This window comes from Puma concolor, chromosome B4, assembly GCF_028749965.1.
Source record: "Puma concolor isolate L17-30 chromosome B4, mPumCon1.1.hap2, whole genome shotgun sequence".
Taxonomy (NCBI): domain Eukaryota; kingdom Metazoa; phylum Chordata; class Mammalia; order Carnivora; family Felidae; genus Puma; species Puma concolor.
This window is the reverse complement of record NC_141673.1, coordinates 110,108,292-110,128,914: the sequence shown is the minus strand read 5'-3', so window position 1 is coordinate 110,128,914 and position 20,623 is coordinate 110,108,292. Positions and strand designations below refer to the sequence as shown.

Sequence of the window (20,623 nt, the reverse complement as noted above, 5' to 3'; positions counted from 1 at the left end):
CTTACCCTTAAATTTTAAAAAGTTCTACGCATTACTAGTTTCATTTTCCTGTTTTTGCACTGATACCAACCACTGTTGTCTGACTTAGCCCTTACTCTTCCACTGAAAATGCTCTCAAGAAGATCAAAAGAGTGTACAGTTGTCTTCTCTAACTCCATCTCTTTTAACATTTGACACTCTTGACTTTGCTCCCCATGCTTTCAAATGTGAATTTGGTGACATAATTCTCCATTTGTTTAGCCTTTACCTTTCTGGGCCCTCCTTCTTATTCTACCCAGTACATTCATATCTCAGTGCTAAAGAGAACAAAGACTGATTTTTCAGTTAGGTTGTATAATCATTGTGTTGTCTCATTCTCTTCTGGTTGCCTGGCAGTCAGGGCAGTCTCTCTGAAGCATGCAGGTCACAGTGGCAGAGGGAAAAGTAAGCCCAGCCTGGCCAGCTTTACTGACCAGTAAACCTTCTGTCATTTCATTTATATCACATTTCATTGGCCAAAGTTAGTCACGTGACTGTGCCTGACTCCATTAGGCATGGAAATACCATCCTCATTCTGGCAGTGGAGGGAAAACAGATACCAGTGGGGAATATCACCACCTCCAAGCTCTCCTTTTATCCACTTACTTATTGTTGGTGTTTCCTGCCCTAGATCTCTTTTATTACGTGTATGATCCTTATGGTAGTTTATCCACAGTTAGATTTTGGAATCCTCCTAGAAACTGATAAGTCTAAAATCTCTATCTACAGGGGCACCTGGGGGGCTCAGTTGGTTAAGTGTCCAACTCCGGCTCAGGTCATTATCTCATGGTTTGTGAATTTGAGCCCCGCATCGGGCTCCAGCTCAGAGCCTGGACCCTGCTTCAGATTCTCTCTCTCCCCCTCTCCCTCTTGTGCTCTGTCTTTATCTCTCTCAAAAATAAATAAACATTAAAAAATAACTTAAAATCTCTACCTATAATCTTCATCTCTCTTCTGAATTTCTGTCACTTTGTCCAAGTATGTATACATCCAAATTTTGGTGATCCAAGGGATAACTCTTAGGGTTGTGTGGTAGAGTGAGAAAGTAGGATGAGACTGAAATAGAGATGAGCAGGAAGGATATGGGAAGATTCCAAGATAATACAAGTAAAGTTTTCATATATTTGGCAGGCTCACTTTGTAGCTGAAAGTGTCATATACTATTTCTGTTTATCTGTAAAATGGTAATAATAACAATTTCTACTTCACAGATGGTTCTGAGGATTGAGTTCATATATGTAAAATGCTGAGAATGGTTGACTTATATAATCATTTTTTACCTTAGAATTTTCACATGAGAGGAAGCATGGGTATTAGTTATTCTAACCCTCTACTTCTACAGATGAGGAAAATAAGGTCAAGAAAAAAGCAAAGTTTGGCACAAAGTTGACAGCTAGCTAGTGGGTGGACCAGGTCTAGTGTTCAGCTTTCCCAGTGCTCCACTTATCCTCATTCAGGGATACCATACTGCCATTTTTATGTGAACTATATGTAAACCAATGTTATCCAGTCATAGCCTAGATTTTCTCCTGATTTTACTCCATTGCTATAATCTGACATGTCTCATAAGTGCTACTCCAAAGAAGAGTCATGTGCTGGAGAATTTGCATTCTCTTGAGAGAAGCCAAGATATTGTGGCAGGATTTGGCCTATTGGTTTAATTTGGAAAGTTGCACATAACTTTCTGGTATGCCACAAATTAAAGTAGAATTACTATAATTTAGTTCCTAAGAGTACTATGTGAAATCAAATTATATTGCATTACTATTGCTGTAGCTGTCCTTAAAAAATATTTTTTTACACCAATAGCAATATATGGAGAAATTCAGACCCAGTCAAATGCAGCCAGAGTTTCTGTTTGTCATAAGTAGAGAAGAATGCCTTGAATGTAATAAGTTGTTTGGGCAGATCTGTTTTTGTCTGCTGTGACCAACTGTCCATTATATCTGTGTCCATTATGGACAGCATACAATTTAAGAGCAGTGGTTTGTGAAGAATGAAGCAAATGCCAAAATTGTGAGGGAAACCCAAGTTATTCTGTTAACCAAATACATCTTAAAATACTTCTAATTTTTCAAGAACCTACTAATCTCTGCATACTTGGCTTTACAATGTTACAAAATAAAAATACTTTATTCAACTAAAATATATACTTCATAGGGGAAAAAGATTTTTCCCCTCAGGAATACTTAACTTAAAAATTAAATTTTGTGTTGAGAAGATTTCAGAGAAATATATTCCTTTGTTTTTCATATAATTATAGGTGATAGAGAGGTTTATTTAAGACAGTATCTCATCTTTCTGTGAAAGCATAGAAAAATTATGTGAAGTGTAAGAGAATGACAAAGAGAAAGTGCTTTTGAGGGAGGGGAGGTGAGAGCAGGAGAGAGAAGTGACATTTCCCAAGACTAGGATGAGTTCAGATGTCTGCACGTTCCTCAAGTTTTGGAGACCTGTGTTTATATGTCACACCACATTTAGGTTCAGGTCCTCAGGGCAGTGGCTGAATGAAGCATCTAAGAAGGGCAGCCCCAAGGTACCTGGACTCAGCCTCAGCAAAAATTCCAGTGGCCATTATCACACAGGAACAGCAGAAGTGTTTGACTTCACTGAGTCTTGCAGGCTTGGACAAGGGCACAGTAGAAGTGATCACTATGGCCCAGAGATCACAAGGTCCTTTGTATATGTTTTACTCTGCTTTGCACACCTGGATTTTTTTTTTTTTTTAATGTTGTAATACTACAAAGGGATCCCCATAATGACTGAGGTTGAAATTCCCTTTTGCCTAAGATGGGCTTGGAATTATATTTCTAGGGAAAAACTAGCTCAATGGAGAGCATATATAGAAGACAAACAGATGTCTGCAAAATAGATGACTCAAAAAATATATATCTAATATGTTTTACCGTCTTTAAGTTATCTAACAGTTTTGTTGAGTTTGATTAATTAGTAATTGACTGAAGAAATTAAATAAAAAAAGTATAGATCTGTTAAAAAGTTAATTCAGAATGTTGAAAATATAGGTATGCTTAGATTTATTTTTAATATTTTTATCAAATTTATTAAAGTATAAATATAAATATAAACTAAATATAATACAATTCACCATTTTAAATGTATAAGTTATGAGTTTTAATTTAAAAAATGTACAGCTATAACACCACCACAATCAAGGCATACAACATTTCCATCACTACTCCAAAATTTTTACCTGTCCTTTGGTAGCCAGTTCTTTTGCTTAACCCTAGCCCAGGGTAACCACTGATATGCTCTGCATTACTACAATTTTCTCTTCTTTACAATTTCCAGGATATAGTCTTTTATGTGACTTCTATCACTTAGTATATTAATGTTTTTGAGATTCATTAATGCTGTTGCACTTATCAGTAGTTTTGCAGGGAACTATAAATAGTTTGGAATTTTACTATGCTTGCAGGTAAGTGTGCCACAGTTTCACAGGATTCTAACAGAAGACACTAGACTGCTGAGTCAGAGACTTTATTATTCATGGCACAGCAGGAAGTTTGAGCTTCCTCATGTTCTTTTTCACATCTAAGTCCTCTGTGTCATAGGGGAAGACCCGTGAGCTTATGAATCTGCCAGCAAATCTGCTAGCAAACTTGCCTCGTTTTATTTTTTTTAATATGAAATTTATTGCCATATTGGTTTCCATACAACACCCAGTGCTCATCCCAACAGCTGTCTTCCTCAATACCCATCACCCACTCTCCCCGCCCTCCCACCCCCCATCAACCCTCAGTTTGTTCTCAGTTTTTAAGAGTCTCTTATGTTTTGGCTCCCTCCCTCTCTAACCTTTTTTTTTTCTTCCCCTCCCCCATGGTCTTCTGTTAAGTTCTCAGGATCCACATAAGAGTGAAAACATATGGTATCTGTCTTTCTCTGTATGACTTATTTCACTTAGCATAACACTCTCCAGTTTCATCCACGTTGCTACAAAAGGCCATATTTCATTCTTTCTCATTGCCACGTAGTATTCCATTGTGTATATAAACCACATTTTCCTTATCCATTCATCAGTTGATGGACATTTAGTCTCTTTCCATACTTTGGCTATGGTTGAAAGTGCTGCTGTAAACATTGGGGTACAAGTGCCCCTATGCATCAGCACTTCTGTATGCTGTGGGTAAATTCCTAGAAGTGCTATTGCTGAGTCATAGGGTAGATCTATTTTTAATTTTTTGAGGAACCGCCACACTGTTTTCCAGAGTGGCTGCACCAGTTTGCATTCCCACCAACAGTGCAAGAGGGTTCCCATTTATCCACATCCTCTCCAGCATCTATAGTCTCCTGATTTGTTCATTTTAGCCATTCTGGCGTGAGGTGGTATCTGAGTGTGGTTTTGATTTGTATTTCCCTGATGAGGGACGACGTTGAACATCTTTTCATGTGTGTGTTGGCCATCTGGATGTCTTCTTTAGAGAAGTGTCTATTCATGTTTTCCGCCCATTTCTTCACTGGATTATTTGTTTTTTGGGTGTGGAGTTTGGTGAGTTCTTTATAGATTTTGGATAAAGCCCTTTGTCCGACACGTCATTTGCAAATATCTTTTCCCATTCCATTGGTTGCCTTTTAGACAAAATGGATAAAGGACCTGAATGTGAGACAGGAAACCATCAAAACCCTAGAGGAGAAAGCAGGAAAAAAACCTCTCTGACCTCTGCCGCAGCAATTTCTTACTTGACACACCCAAAAGCAAAGGAATTAAAAACTTGCCTCGTTTTAACATCATCTTCATTATGCTAGTCAGGAAAAAGCCGCACAATACAGACACTGTCTCTGTTCTCCCAAGCTTTTTGCACACAACCATCCTTTAAATGACAATCTGGGAAAAAGTTGCCACTGGAAGTGTAGAAACCTTATTTGATGGAGAACTGTCATCAAACAGTATTGCTGTATACTACTTCACTCTGTGGATTTACAACAATATATTTATCCATTCACCAGTCAATGAGCATTTTGGTTGTTTGAGGGTTTGGCTAATAAAGCTATTTTAAATATTCATGTAAATTTTTTGTGTAGACATATGTTTCATTTCTACTGGTAAACTTGTAGATGTGGTATTTCTGTGTCATAGAGTAACTACATATATAATTTTTTGAGAAAGTACCAAAATAATTTACAAAGTGGTTATCATTCTGCACTTCCAGCAGCAAAGTACAAGAGTTCAATTGTACATCTAAGTCAATGTTTTAATTTAAACTCCTCTATGTATGAATTAGTATCTTGTTGTTTTAATTTGTATTTTTAAGGAATAAAAATGTTGAATATCTTTTTATATTATTTGCCATTTTTTACCTTATTTGGTTAAGTTTTCATTCAAATCTTTCTTTTTAAGAATCTAGTTAATTGTCTTAACATTGAGTTGGAATTGTTGACAAAGACTCTCTTTGACCAAACTTTAGGTAGATTCTTCTGGTCCTCTTTTTGTTTTTTTATTTTGTTTTGGCTTTGGTTTTTCTTTTTCTTTTTCTTTTTCTTTGTTAAATTTTGATCTGTTTCACACATTAGATTTGTTTGAAGAACATCTTCCCATGTTTAGAAATTTGGGGAAAAAAGAATCCCTGGACCAGTTGGTCCCTAGAGTGCTAACATCCTGTAGGTCCTGTGTTCAAACTCATAGGACCTTCCACCTGGCAGGGCCTCCCACAAGCCTTCCCAGAACACAATAGAAGACACTGGGAAAGGAAGAGTGTGGAGCATGGGCTCAGCAGCTGCATCACCCTGGACTCTCCTCTGTACCCATGGGGAGGAACAGCATTCCCAACAGGGTGGCCTCTAGGTGAGGCTTCCTTTTCTCTGTGGCTTGCAGTGCCTGGCCCTACACCTGCACACTCAGGAGCCCTACATCTCCATCCAGTCCCCACTGTTCAGGATGTGCTGTAGCAGACCATGTCCAGCATCTGGTCCTTCTCCTGCACAATGTTATAGGAGTCCATGTAGTGCTCCCACTGCTCTTCCACCTTGTCATGTAAGAAACCAATCTTGAGAATGAATGCTCTCCACACTGGTAACCTTATCAGCCATAGTGAGGTCCTCCATGAAGTCCTCAAGCAGGAGGATGTTGGTTTTGTCCAGAAGCTGCTGGAAGTACCTGGAGTTCTTACAAATGGAGTTGTTTTTGTTGTATGTGTGTATGAGCCGACTCCTTGAATCCCTGTCCAAAACTGTCTTCGTCAAAGTCCATGTAGTTAGACACAATGTGGATGCTGGGGCGGAACACCTTTATTTGTCAGATAATCTCCTCCATGGTATCACCAATGCCTGCCAAAAAGAAAAAAAAAGGGAATGTAGTTTTGGTAAAGGGTGTTAAAGAAAGTCTTGTATCCCTCCCTAAGCACTGCATTGTACTGTAAACACCTGGGCGATCTGAAACTTCTAAATCTTCTGCTGGCACGGGAGATCCTGTGCTTTGGCCCACCATTCCACCATATGAGGTAACTTTGATGGTCAGCGTAGGTCAGTCTCAACCGGGTAATAGTGGGGAGGGCACACTTTGAGTTCCTTCCAGGACTGCTCACTGATAATCTTGCTGTTATCTAAAATGTCATAAGAAGGGAGGGCATCACTTTCCATTATACGCAAATGTGCTCCAGATCATGTGACAATCAGAAATGACCTGTAAATGGTCTCCCCTGCCCCTGTAGAAGGAGCCCACAATCTCCTGAACCATTCGAACTGCTGCCTCAGGAGGGTGGCCTTTAACAGGATCCTCACCTGTCCAGAGATCCAAAACAAACACTGACCCTGGCACCATGCTGGGTCCAGTAAAGCCTGGGATGGCTGGGAAGCACGGCAAGTCCTGGCCAGGGTGGGGAGGGTGGGCAGATGAAGGCGACCCGGGCCTGGCCCAGGTCACCTACTAGAGAAGATGGCAAGGCAGGGCCTAAGACGGCCTGATGGGGCCTTGAGGTGCATGGGATTGCAGCCTGCATCACGCTGGATGCTTCCTGGTGCCTCACCTCCTCTTCCATGGCACTCCCTCTTTTTGATCAGGCCTCATCACTAGGTCATATCTTCAGCCTTCCCAGTCCAGTTGTGGTAAGAATGTTGGTAAATTAGTTGACAGAGAATTCTGTATCTTTGGTATCTGATCACCCCTGATATCTAATCAAATTCCTTATCCTCCATTCTTGAAGTCTAAGCCCTTGGTCTGCCTTCAGCAAGAATCTTGTACAGTCAGTTTAGCAAGCATCCCCCTACCCTTGATATCCCCTCATAAGTGATTTTCAGATCTCTTTCAGCTGTAATAGTCCTAACACCATCTGAAATAGTCCTGAATAAAGTCCTCCCTACTGTTTTAATAAGTGGTATATAAACAAGTGGCAAAATAGATACAGTCAGTAATCTGATGTATATTTTGAAAATATTTTCTCCAAGTCCTTGCCTTGCATTTTAACTTTTTTATAATTGTCTTCTGCAGTACAACTTTTAGTTTTATTGAACTAAATAAATGTATAGAATTTATATAAAATAATATATAACAAATATAAATATAATATACAAATTTATATATAAGTTAAACTAAATTTTAGTTTTATCCATTTTATGAATATTTCTCACATAGTTCAAGCTCTTTGTGTCCTGTTAGAAATCTTTGCCTAACTCAAAGTCTCAAAGATGTTCTCCTGTTTTTTATAATTTTTTTTAAATATAATTCATTGTCAAATTGGTTTCCTTCAGCTCTAATTTAGGTTTAAAATAATTCTGTATTTAATTTTCATATACAATATAAGGTAATATTCAAGATTCTTCCCTTTTTGATATGAATATCCAGTTCCTTCATCAGTATTTATTGAAAGACTTTTCTCTCATTTTTGAAAGGCTTTAATGCTGGTATCAAAAATCAAGTAATTATATCAGTGTGGGTCTATTTTTGGGCTTTATATTGCTCCATTTTTTTTTTTTTGTCTTTACATTAGTATTGCACTGTCTTGGTTATTGTAGCATTCCAGTAAATTTTTCAAGTTTTTATTTTAATTCCAGTTAGTTAATACACAGTGTAATATTAGTTTCAAGTGTACAATATAGTGATTCATCACTTCCATACATAACCTGGAGCTCATCATGACAAGTGCCCTCCTCAGTCCCCATCACCTATGTAACCCATACTTCTACCTTCCCTCTGGTAGCCATCAATTTGTTCTCTATAGTTAAGAGTCTGTTTATTGGTTTATTTCTTCCTTTTTTCCTTGTTCGTTTTGTTTCTTAAATTCCACACATGAGTGAAATCATATTGGTATTTGTCGTGTTGTGATTGACTTGTTTTTAGTAAGTGTTGATAGCAGGTACTGGAAGTCTCCAAATTTGCTCTCTCTTTCTTTCTCTCTTTTTTCTGGCTATTCTAGGTTCAGTGAATTTCCATAAAAATATTAAATCACCTTATCATATTTCCAAATTGTGATTGTATTGAATCTATGGATCAATTTTGGGAAGATTTGGCATTTTAATAATATTGAGTGCTCTGTTCTATTAGTGTGTTATATCCCTTTAATTAAGCCTTCTTTAATTCCTGTCAGGAATGTTTTGTATTTTTCTACATTCCACCATATGAGATATATATATATATATATATATATATATATATATATATATATATCTTACATAAATTTTGTTAAAGCCATATATGAGCTTTTCATTTTTGATGTCATTGTAAATAGTATTTTTCATTTATCTCATTTTTTATGATATATGGAAATAAATTGATTTTTGTTACCTATGACTTTGCTAAACTCCCAATAGTTGGTTTATAGATCCCTTATGCTTTTCTAATTAGACAATAATGTTTGCATACAAGAAAGTTTTATTTCTTCCTTTTCTATCCATATTTTTTTTGTTGCTGTCATTCATTGCTTTATTACACTCTCTGGGTCCTTCACTATAAATATGAGTGGAGCAGATGGAAGGGACACTCTTACCTTGTTATCAGTCTTCAGGGGTCAAAGCAGTCACTGTTAAGTAAGATTTTATTTCATTCCATTAAGAAATATTGAAATTTGTACTAGGATGCAGTTACTTACAGATTATTTCAATTCTGTTAAGACTTGCTTATTATCTGGGGTATGGCATATACATAGCAGTCTCTACTCTTGGGCTAACTTTCCCCACTACAATGGTCACACCCTTAATGCCCCACATATTATGATGTTTCTTTACTCTGGCCAAAGAAACACGAATTGTCCCGATCCCTGTGTTAGTTCTAAAAATTGTTTGGTTGATTACTTTCTGGATGTTCTTTCTGAACTTATGGTGATTCCAGACATCGACTTAAGTCAGTATGTAATCAAAGACACAGAGGATTCCTTAGCCAATGTCTGGAACTGTGTGAGTGTGTGTTTGTGTATCCGTGTATGTGTGTGCATGTGCATACATTGTCTCTATTTTCTGGTATTCTGTCTCATAATTTCTAACTGCATCAGCTTCACTGAACTGTGTCTGTCTCCTCAACTTAACAAGGCATCCTATCTCTACTTGGGCTCTCCCTCCCTGCCTTGTAGCCTGAAAACTACCTTTAGGAAGTAAGCTTGTTCCCGTGTCCTTTTCCTCCTGTGCTGTATTATGTCTAACGTATATCCATTGTTTCTTCATATATAGTCAAACTTCCTTATTCACAAATTCCATTATATAATTCACCTGCTTGCTAAAATATATTTGTAACCCCAAAATTGATACTAGCAGTGTTTTTACACCATTTGTAGTCATGTTCAGAGTAGGGGAAAGTTTGAGCTGTCCAACATGCACTTTTCCCAGTGGAAGACCAAGAGTACACTCTGCCTTCTCCTTTCAGTTCTCACATTCACAAGCAAGTGTTCTTTTCCCAGTCTATTGAGTGTCATAATTTTGCATTTTTTTTTTTTTTTGGTTGGTGATTTTATTTTTTAAAATGGCCCTTGAACATGGTGTTGAAACACTATCTAAAGTTCCTAAAAACAGGAAGGCTGTGATGTGTCTTAAGGAGAAAATATATGTCTTAGGTAAGCTTCATTCAGGCATGAGTTATATTGCTGTTGGCTGTGAGTTCAAGACTAATAAATTGAAGTGTATATTAAATAATATTTCGTGAAACAGAAACACACATAAAGCTAGGTTTCATACTGATAGGTTGATGAAAACATAATCAGAGTCTCTGGTTTGTTTCCTTTTTCATTACAGAAAATGCAACTATATTTTTCTGTGGCCTGTGTGAATATACATATATACACATGTATTAAGAAAGTTTATTTCTGCGTCTCCTGGGTGGCTCACTCGGTTAAGTGTCCCATTTCAGCTCAGGTCATGATCTCCTGGTTTGTGAGTTCAAGCCCCGCACCGGCCTCTGCGCTGGCAGCTCTGTGCTGGAAGTTCAGAGCCTGGAGTCTGCTTCAGATTCTTTAATTTTTTTTTTTTCAACGTTTATTTATTTTTGGGACAGAGAGAGACAGAGCATGAACGGGGGAGGGGCAGAGAGAGAGGGAGACACAGAATCGGAAACAGGCTCCAGGCTCTGAGCCATCAGCCCAGAGCCCGACGCGGGGCTCGAACTCACGGACCGCGAGATCGTGACCTGGCTGAAGTCGGACGCTTAACCGACTGCGCCACCCAGGCGCCCCAGATTCTTTATCTCTCTCTCTGCCCCTCCTCCATTCACACTCTGTCTCCTTTCTCTCTCAAAAATAAATGAACATTTAAAAAAAGTTTATTTCTAAAGAAAACAACATGCATTTACATTTCAGAGAAGACCTCTTCTCCTCCACCCCCAAATTAATACTAAGTAACTTCTTGAAAACATACAACCTTTGTATCTTGTTCTAAATGTGCACTTGACATGTTGTTATATTTCTAATTTCTTGACACATTAGTAATTAGACTCTACACTGGGCACTTCTAGTATCTATCATCAAATTCCATAATGGTCACAATCTTCAGACATTGCTATGTTAATTGTCTGTATTTAGGTGTCTGTGTAATTAGATGTTTGTCTACCTTGTCTTCTTGAGAACGGGGCCTTGTATTTACTAAACACTAGCTTTGGTGCACCTGAGTGGCTCATTCGGTTAAGCGCCCAACTTTGGCTCAGGTCATGATCTCACTGTTTGTGGGTTCGAGCCCTGCATGGGACTCTGTGCTGACAGCTCAGAGCCTGGAGCCTGCTTCAGATTCTGTGTTTCCTTCTATCTCTGCCCCCCCCCCCCACTTGTGCTCTATCTGTCTCTCTGTCTCAAAAATACACATTAAAAAAAGGTTTTTAAATAAAAAATAATTAAAAAACCCACTAGCTTTCCCCTAACATCTAAAAAAAGCGACTTTTTAAATGGGTAATATCTATACAACCAAAATTCACTCACATACATACACTGTGCCACATTCCTAAAAGGCTTGTAAGACCGGTATATGTATATATATTGAAATCAGGGATGACCTTACATGCATACAGAATACAGGTAAAAAGTGTACTATTTTGTGAGAAGAACCCTTTCCACACAGTCTGAAATCCTACTATTAATCACTCATGTATTTAAGTTAGTTATGTTATTTTAAAAAAAAGTAATAAATAGATAAATAACCATTTATTATGTAAAACTTTGTAACTTAGCAGTATGACAGATACAGTATTGTGCTTAACTACATGTTCTAATTTACAAAGAAGGTTCTGTTCAAATAGTCTATTTTTGGGGGGCACCTGGGCGGCTCAGTCAGTTAAGCGTCCAACTTCTTCTCAGGTCATGATCTCGTGGTCCATGGGTTTGAGCCCCGCATTGGGCTCTGTGCTGATAGATCAGAGGCTGGAGCCTGCTTTGGATTCTGTGTCTACCTTTCTCTCTGCCCCTCCACCACTCTTGCACACACTCTCTCTCTGTCTCTCTCTCTCTGTCTCTCTCAAAAATAAACATTAAAACAATTTAGTCATTTTTTAAATAAGTTGTTTACTAGGTGATTTATTTCAGTGTTTGCTTCAGAAAATAAGGTTGCCGTATGCCCATGCAAAGGCCCCAAAGAATTCCAACAGTCATTTCCCCTCTACATGTGAAATGCAATTAGATATTTGAAGAAACTGAAATTTGAAAGTAAAGATAAACAAACTGAGGTTTTGTGGAGGGAAGAGGATGGGGGGGTGGGCTGAATAGGTGACGGGCATTAAGGAGGGCACTTGTTATGATGAGCACTGAGGGTTTTATTGAAGTGATGAATCACTAAATTCTACTCCTGAAACCAATATTACACTATATATTAACTAATAGAATTTAAACAAAAACATTAAAAAATAAAAGAAAGTAAAGGTAAATAGCAAGAGTGGGTTGCTAATTGAGAAAGGAGGCACTTCAGGACATTCAGAAGACCAAGGATTCAGAAAGGCAAGGATACAGGGGTGAGGTGAACCAGGAAGTGAAAAAAAAAACCCAACATTTTGAAAAGCATCTAGAAAAGCCATAATGACATTTTTACTAGACTCAAACCAAGTATGTAATTGTCTAACAGATCCCATTTTTGCCTCTTCACATATTTGACAATGGAATTAACTCTATAACTTATGCTTCTAAGTTAAACAATTTCCAGGGTGTCCTGAAATATGCTGTTGGAAACTTGCTTAATATTTTGTTGGCCTTATGCCATGTGGTGGCAAAGTGTGTCAGCCACAAGGTTTATGTATCCTTTACCAAAAGTATGCAGAGATTATGTGATTCCTTTGATGGTATCACTCTTGTGGTATAGGAATGTGCTACAGAAAGAAGCAAGGGTGTTTTGTACAGCTTTCTTTATTCACTTGAGCACAAAAGACTTTACAATAACTATGTGGCATTTTTAAAATACCCTGAATTTAAACATCCTAAGTGAGCATCTCAGATTCCTGGTTTAGGTGTGTCCTGAAATAAGGCCTCTCACTCATCTGTTTTCATGCTTTCTCACTGTCCTGAGAGATAAGCTACTTAACTGGTGGTGGCATTGACTGCTGCTAGAGTAAGTCAATTTAGTTGATATTCTCAGCCTGGCATATAGGTAATATATTGAGAAGAGCATCAGATTTCTATTTTTAAAAAAATTTCATTGGAGTCCAATTTTGCAACTAATTGAAAGCATGAACATGGGGAAGTTCATGGCTATTCTCAGGAAACTGTTACTACTTTTTTAATTAGTCCACCTCTTTTCATTTCCACTGTTCCTAGTCCATTAGCCATAAACATTTTTTACCTAGATTAATATGGTGGTCTTTTAACTGATTTCCCACCTTCTGTCTTCTGCCCCATTGGTTGTTCAGGTAGAAGTCAAAATGATTTCTCTAACATTTACTTATGTTTGTCTCACTTTCCCTCTGATAAAGTCTGGCCAAATCTTGATCTGATTCCTGATTAGATCTTCTGCCTCATCTCTGGACACTTCCTCATCATCAATGTGTTCCAATTAAGCTGATCTTTAGTTCCAGGTCTGAACTCCTTCCTAATCTAGAACTATATTTTAAAATATCTATTGGATATTTCTTCCCTGAACTCTCATAGGCATCTTTTTCTTTTATTGTATTTTTTTAAAATTGTGTTAAGAACAGTTAACATGTGATCCACCCTCTTAATAAAGTTTTAAATCCTTTAGGCATCTTCCCCCCCCTCCCCATAGACATCCTAAACTTACATAGTCCAAAGCTGAAGTCTTTAGTAGTTTTTTTCACGGATGCATTGTATTTCCATCTCTACTATTCATTCATCCAGTGACTCTCTAAGTTGGAAACTTCAAAATGAGTTTTGAAAAACTCTTCTGCACCCAATCTACCATTTATTTATCCCAATTATCACCGGAAGATTTTTTTAATGTTTATTTATTTTTGAGATGGCGGGGGGCAGAGAGGGAGGGAGACACAGAATCTGAAGCAGGTTTGTGAGGCTCAAACCCACCAACCATGAGATCATGGCCTGAGTAAAAGTCTGATGCTTAACCCACTGAGCCACCCAGGCACCCCTCCCAGATGATTCTTGATTCAATTTTCCCTCACGTTATTTTACATTTTCTATTTTTACATCTATCTCCCACTGCATCTGTAGGCTCTTTGAAGGCAGGATCTATTGAGCACTGAGATCTATCCCTGACACTAGTGTAAACTCCATCAACAGTTGTTGAATGGCTCCATACATATACATAGGAAAGACTTGGTAGCACTCACTCTGTTCTATGTAATTTATCAGTTGCAACTTTATCTCTTTTATAGGATGTGAACCATAAAAGAAAAGCTCTTCTCTGAGCCAGCCTTATTCTACCACAGAGTATAAGTCCAGCAATGTTTTAAATGATAAATAAATTTAGAATCTACTAATCATAGATCATTATATTTCTCTTTTACTACAACATGTAAGAATCTTTTTCTTATTTATGAAGGAATAAGCTTTGAGTTTCCATCATCAATAATAGCCAAAATTTAAAAACCCACAAATTTTTGGGTGCTTGGGTGGCTCAGTTTGTTAAGTGTCCGACTTCGGCTCAGGTCATGATCTCGCGGTTTGTGTGTTTGAGCCCCGCGTTGGGCTCTGTGCTGACAGCTGGGAGCCTGGAGCCTGCTCTGGATTCTGTGTCTCCTTCTCTTTCTGCCCATCCCCCGATTGTGCTCTTTGTCTCTCTCTCAAAAATAAATAAATAAATGTAAAAAAATTTTTTTTGAAAACCACAAATTTTAAAACCAATAGTACAAAGAAACACCTTCAATATCGTGAACTAAAAAAAAAAACCTTTACAAAGTAAGATTTGTATTGCAATCATACTTTATAAATTGAAGGCATATTTCTGCATATATGTATAGAGATACTTTGATGACTGGTCTTGAAGTACTAGCAGTGAGTATCTTTTTGTTGTATGTTTTTATTTTATGGTTTTTTGGGGATACATTTCTTTATTTAAAAATTTTCTTATGAGTACATATAGATTTTCCACAAACAATGCTATTGAAATATATATTGTATCCCTTTAATTAGTAATGTACTTAACAAACTCCTGAAAAAATCTCTTTTGTCCATTACTCTTTGTAATGTAAAAGAGGTAGAGTTGATGATTGTCCAATATTTTAAGTAGTGTTCTTTCATCAGGAGTGTGAATGGATTGTAGTTTAACAGTTAGCAGAGTAAAAGATGAAGTTGGAAATTGAGTGTTACATGTGAGTGGCTCAGAAGATAGGTGTGTATGTGTTTGTGTTCCGATGGGTGCATTTGTAATGCATAAAAGAGTGAGAATGAAGGAAAGTAAAAGTGTTGACAAGTGTTTTTCCTTTTCTGAAATTCCAATGATGCTGACACCCTTGTCTGAACAAATAACACTTGTATTAAAAACAGAAAAGAGAAGAACAGACCAAATTTGTTTGGCGAGAATAAATCGGTTTATAGGACAGGATGGGAATCTATCAATCTACCTAGAATTTCTTTTTCCTTCTCTCTATACTTTTATAAAATTTGGTTTAATGAAAAGGCCATAAGATATTGACCTAAAGGGGCGAGTAAATCTGAAAATGTATGCAAATGTACATATACCCAATTAAAATGAAGATTTTTTTTTTTAACAGAGATTGCTATTTTTAGTAAGAATAAAGTTTGTGCTTTAGGAGTTATGTCAAGTATGTCAAGGTAAATATATATGGAGCAAGTTGTAAACTACCTTGAAATTTTTTGACAGAAGATAGAAGTAGAGGCTCACCAGAAATAACACCCATCAAATTAAAAACTAAGGGTTAAGCAGTTAAGAAATATGCCCAGGCTGTGAAAGATAATGTTACTCATAGGAATTATACTTTCTATCTTCTCTTCTGTGGTAATTTCTCTGTAATCAGGATTATTTAATTTCTCATGGCTATTAAATTTCATTTTGAATTGTTTTGGATAATAGTGTAATTTTTTAAAAATAGTTTGTGCTTTTCATGGGAAAAATATTGCCTAGTTTCCTGTAGCTTTGGTACAATGGCAATTTAAAAGCATGATATTAAAACCCCTTACTCATAGCACAATTGCTTTTGCTGAATTTAGTGGGGGCCCAGGAATGGGAGAGAATTTTCCAAGCCCTCATTTAGTATTTTCTTTGTGAGAATCCCTAGCAAGAAGTACCTATACTTAGTAACAAGAATAGTTACAAATTCTCCTTACAAATTAGATAAAATTATCCTATTGATTTTGAACCATGTAATGGACATTTCCCTTTTTTCTTTTGTACTTGCAAGCTTCGAGTCAAATATTCAGCCTCTCCTTGGTGCTGCTAAATGGTTCATGACTACATCTCTAGGGAAAACAGAAAAGTTATGATTTGCAGTATTTACCAATTTCTGAGGTACAAATTCTTCCACTAAAGCTGATTTTAAGCTACAAACATAATGTCATGACAGGTGGAACTGGGAAGAAATGTGCACAGTTGGATTTTTAAACTGGTATGAACCAGTTCCAGTGTACTGCTGGGCCCATGCATGATATTTATGCCCTATTCATATGCTATTTATACCTTTTTTTTAGCTCCTCCTTTTCGTACCCTTGTTTTTTTGCTTGTGTTGTTTGTTTGTTTATTTATTTATCTATTTTTTTTGTATAATTTATTATCAAGTTAACTAACATACAGTGTATACAGTGTGCTCTTGGCTTTAGGAGTGGATTCCCACAATTCATCATTTACACACAACACCCAGTGTTCATCCCAATGAGTGCTCTCCTCAATACCCATCACTCATTTTCCTCACCCTCTCCTACCTTTCCACCCTCAGCTTGTTCTCTGTATTTATTTTTTACTCTTTTTTAATTTTTTAATGTTTATTTTTGAGAGAAAGAGACAGAGCATGAGTGGGAGAGGGGCAGAGACAGAGGGAGTCATAGAATTGGAAGTAGGCTTCAGGCTCTGAGCTATCAGCACACAGCCCGACACAGGGCTCGGACTCAGGAGTGGTGAGATCATGACCTGACCTGAAGTTGAACACTAACCGACTAGACCACCTGAGCACTCCTAGTTTGTTGTCTGTATTTAAAAGTCTCTTATGGTTTGCTTCCCTTTCCATTTGTAAGTATTATTTTTCTTTCCCTTCCCCCATGGTCTTCTGTTAAATTTCTCAACTTCCACATATGAGTGAAAATATATGATATCTTTCTTTCTCTGACTGACTTATTTCACTTAGCGTAATATCCTCCAGTTCTATTCATGTTGTTGCAAATGGTAAGATTTCATTCTTTTTTATTGCTGAGCAGTACTCCATTATATATATGTACTACATCTTCTTGGCACAAAAACAGACACATAGACCAATGGAATAGAATAGAGAACCCAGAATTGGACCCACAAATATATGGCCAACTAATCTTCAACAAAGTAGGAAAGAGTATCCAGTGGAAAAAAGACAGTCTCTTTAGCAAATGGTGCTGGGAGAACTAGACAGCAACATTCAGAAGAATGAAACTGGACCACTTTCTTACACTATACACAAAAATAAATTCAAAATGGATGAAAGACCTAAATGTGAGACAGGAAACCGTTAATATCCTAGAAGAGAAAACAGACAACAACCTCTTTGACCTTGGCCACAGCAACTTCTTACTTAACACATCTCCAAAAGCAAGGGAAACCAAAGTAAAAATGAACTACTGGGACCTCATCAAAATAAAAAAGCTTCTGCACAGAGAAGGAAACAATCAACAAAACTAAAAGGCAACCAATGGAATGGGAGAAGATATTTGCAAAATACATATTGGATAAAATTAGTATCCAAAATCTGTAAAGAACTTACCAAACAACTCCTGAAAAACAAATAATCCAGTGAAGAAATGGGCAGAAGACATGAATAGACATTTTTGCAAAAAAGACATGGCCAACAGACCCATGAAAAAATGATCAATATCACTCATCATGACGGAAATACAAATCAAAACTATATTCACATTTTTATCACAAAATTAAATCAACTTCAATTCTTTATGGTGTCAGATAAAATACAAAAAATACCAAATGACTCATTAGTAGGGAGATGCATTTTGGACACAACTTTTGTGATACCTGCCAAATCTAGCTTTCATCTTTGGTTTTATTAGCAATAATTACAACTGGAAGATTAGTTCCCAAGAAAGATTCTCTGGAACTTGTCTTCAGCTCTTTCTTCAAAACAGAATAATGTAATTAAATTTACAAATCACTGTTCACAAAAATGCCATGTACATTAACTTATCTTCTTGCAAAAGTCTTATGAGTCATAATGGGAAGATACTACTATCCTCACTGTGTGGATGGCAATACTTCAAAAGTCTAAATGCTTTACTAAAATCATATACTGTGTAAGCAGCAGAAGCTCCAGCCACGTTTTTACTCCATTAAGTCCCTAAAAAACAAATTACATTTCCTACTGTTCTCTCTTAGGAGATCAGGGTACACTAGATACTATTTTGGGTATAGTTAGTTTTCATGGTAAATTAAAACATTTATTGCTGCAAAGTTGTAAACATTACTAGGATTTTGAACCTGAAGATAATAATGATATACCTAGCTTTTAAATTGCTATGGATACTGTTGCTTTTAAATTATAAAATAATTGCAATTCCCATGTATACTGTTGCTTTTAAACTATAAAAGGATTGCTTCGGGGCGCCTGGGTGGCTCAGTGGGTTAAGCGGCCGACTTCGGCTCAGGTCATGATCTCGCGGTCCGTGGGTTCGAGCCCCGCGTCGGGCTCTGTGCTGACAGCTCATAGCCTGGAGCCTGTCTCAGATTCTGTGTCTCCCTCTCTCTGACTCTCCCCCGTTCATGCCCTGTCTCTCTCTGTCTCAAAAATAAATAAACGTTAAAAAAATTAAAAAAAAAAACTATAAAAGGATTGCTTTGAGGAGAATCATAATGCTAAGTATCCTATTGTGGGGTGATTTATCATGGCAAAGAATGACTGCTAACATACTTGATAATTGAATAGTGGGAAAGTATATCTAATATATTGTAAAAGGCTGATAAATTCTGCGTAACTCATGTGAGCTGTGAAATCTGTATATGAAATGTAGTAAATGAGTAGGAGAGCATTCAGATATAACATCTTGACTTAGTTACCTCTTAACAAAAAGCAAATCTTAGTGCTCTCTATAGGGAACTCTGAAGAGTTTTGTGCTGCACCTTCCAGGCCACTGGAGCTTAATGGCCAGAGAACTACTGTGATGTGAGCTGCAGAACTGCATTTTCAAGTGTGTTTACAGCACCAGTATTGATTGCTTGATTCTGTCCAACTACCCCTTGCAATAAACAACCCAGCTAGAGTGTGCACTGTTGGGAAGCACCGATGCATTATTTAACAGTAACTAATCAATATAAAAACAAGCCTCCCCTTTGTTACAGCAGTACTATTGATAGACTGCTTCTCCATTTTAATTTTTTATTATTTTGCATTGATTTCTGAAACTCAATTCTGTATCTTACTTTTCTTACATCAGTAACTGTGAGCTGAGCCCTACCTGACTAGAAATCTAACATCCCTTTTGAATCACAAATTACCCAACTTCATTAAGAAACAATTAGTTGAGAGTTAAAAAAAAATCGTTCAACTTTGCTCTAATCAAATTTAATGAGTGTGGCAAATTAAGTACAGGATTTGAGGGAAGATGCATATTAGAAAAATCTGAAAAGACAAGATTTTTGTTGCTGCATATATTTTAGGGAGTAAGCTCTCAAGTGAATGTGGGAGGAAATTCAGTCATGTAACTACTATTAATAGTAATAGAGATTTGTCTTCTAATCCTGCTATATCAGTGGAAGAATAGGGTCCTTAGTTCTCTTCTTCCTTTCTTTCTTCCTCCCTTCCTCCCTTTCTCTTTCTTTCCCTCTCTCTTCCCTCCTTCTTTCCTTCCTGCCTTCCTTCCTTTTCTTTTCTTTCATTTTCTTTCTCTTTGTTTCTTTCTCTCTCTCTTTCTTTCTTTCACTTTCTTTCTTTCCTCCCTTTCCTTTCCTTTCCTTTCCTTTCCTTCTCCTTCCTTTTTAAATCTTGGCTGAATTGTCTAGAATAAAACATTAATAACAGCTACTTTGATCTTTTTTGCACCTGAGTGCTAACACTTAATCAGCCAAACATAGAATAAGATCTTATCATCTGTTTATATAAACAGTATAAGAGGGGGAGTCAGATGTGAGCAGGCACACAGATAGGTATAGATGTGTGCAGCTATGTGAAATGTCCTGAAAATAAGCAGAAACATTGGCTAGTCCATTCATTTGACACAATGTGTTTAGTTATCCCTTTTTGCCTGTTATAAAGCAATAAAAATAATATACAATTAGGCTTTCAGATAATTTATAGAGGTTAAAAATATATGTACTAAAGATATTTCTTTTTGATTAGTTATGTTCATCAATACATATTTGTTGTTTAATATGTATTTTCTGATTACAAAATAAATTCAAAATTTTTGCAAAAAATTAAAAAAATACACAAGTAGGAAGAAAATACTAATTGCCCCATACTTCTACTTACCTAATAAAAACTGTTAAGTTATTCAAACTTTTGTGTGCACAGCCTGCAAATCATTCTCTTTTTCTTTTCTCTCCCTGTATATTATTAACTTATTTACCTGGAGTGTAAATTATACAGAATATCATGTCTAATCCCTGTGTAATTTTGCACAAGGTAACAGCGGCCAGGTTATAA

At 36.9% G+C, this 20,623-nt stretch overlaps 1 pseudogene; it reads right to left on the bottom strand.

Moving 5' to 3' along the window:
* Positions 1-5,871: 5,871 nt before the first annotated feature.
* LOC112867935 (7-methylguanosine phosphate-specific 5'-nucleotidase-like) lies at positions 5,872-7,010 on the bottom strand (annotated as a pseudogene).
* Positions 7,011-20,623: the final 13,613 nt, after the last annotated feature.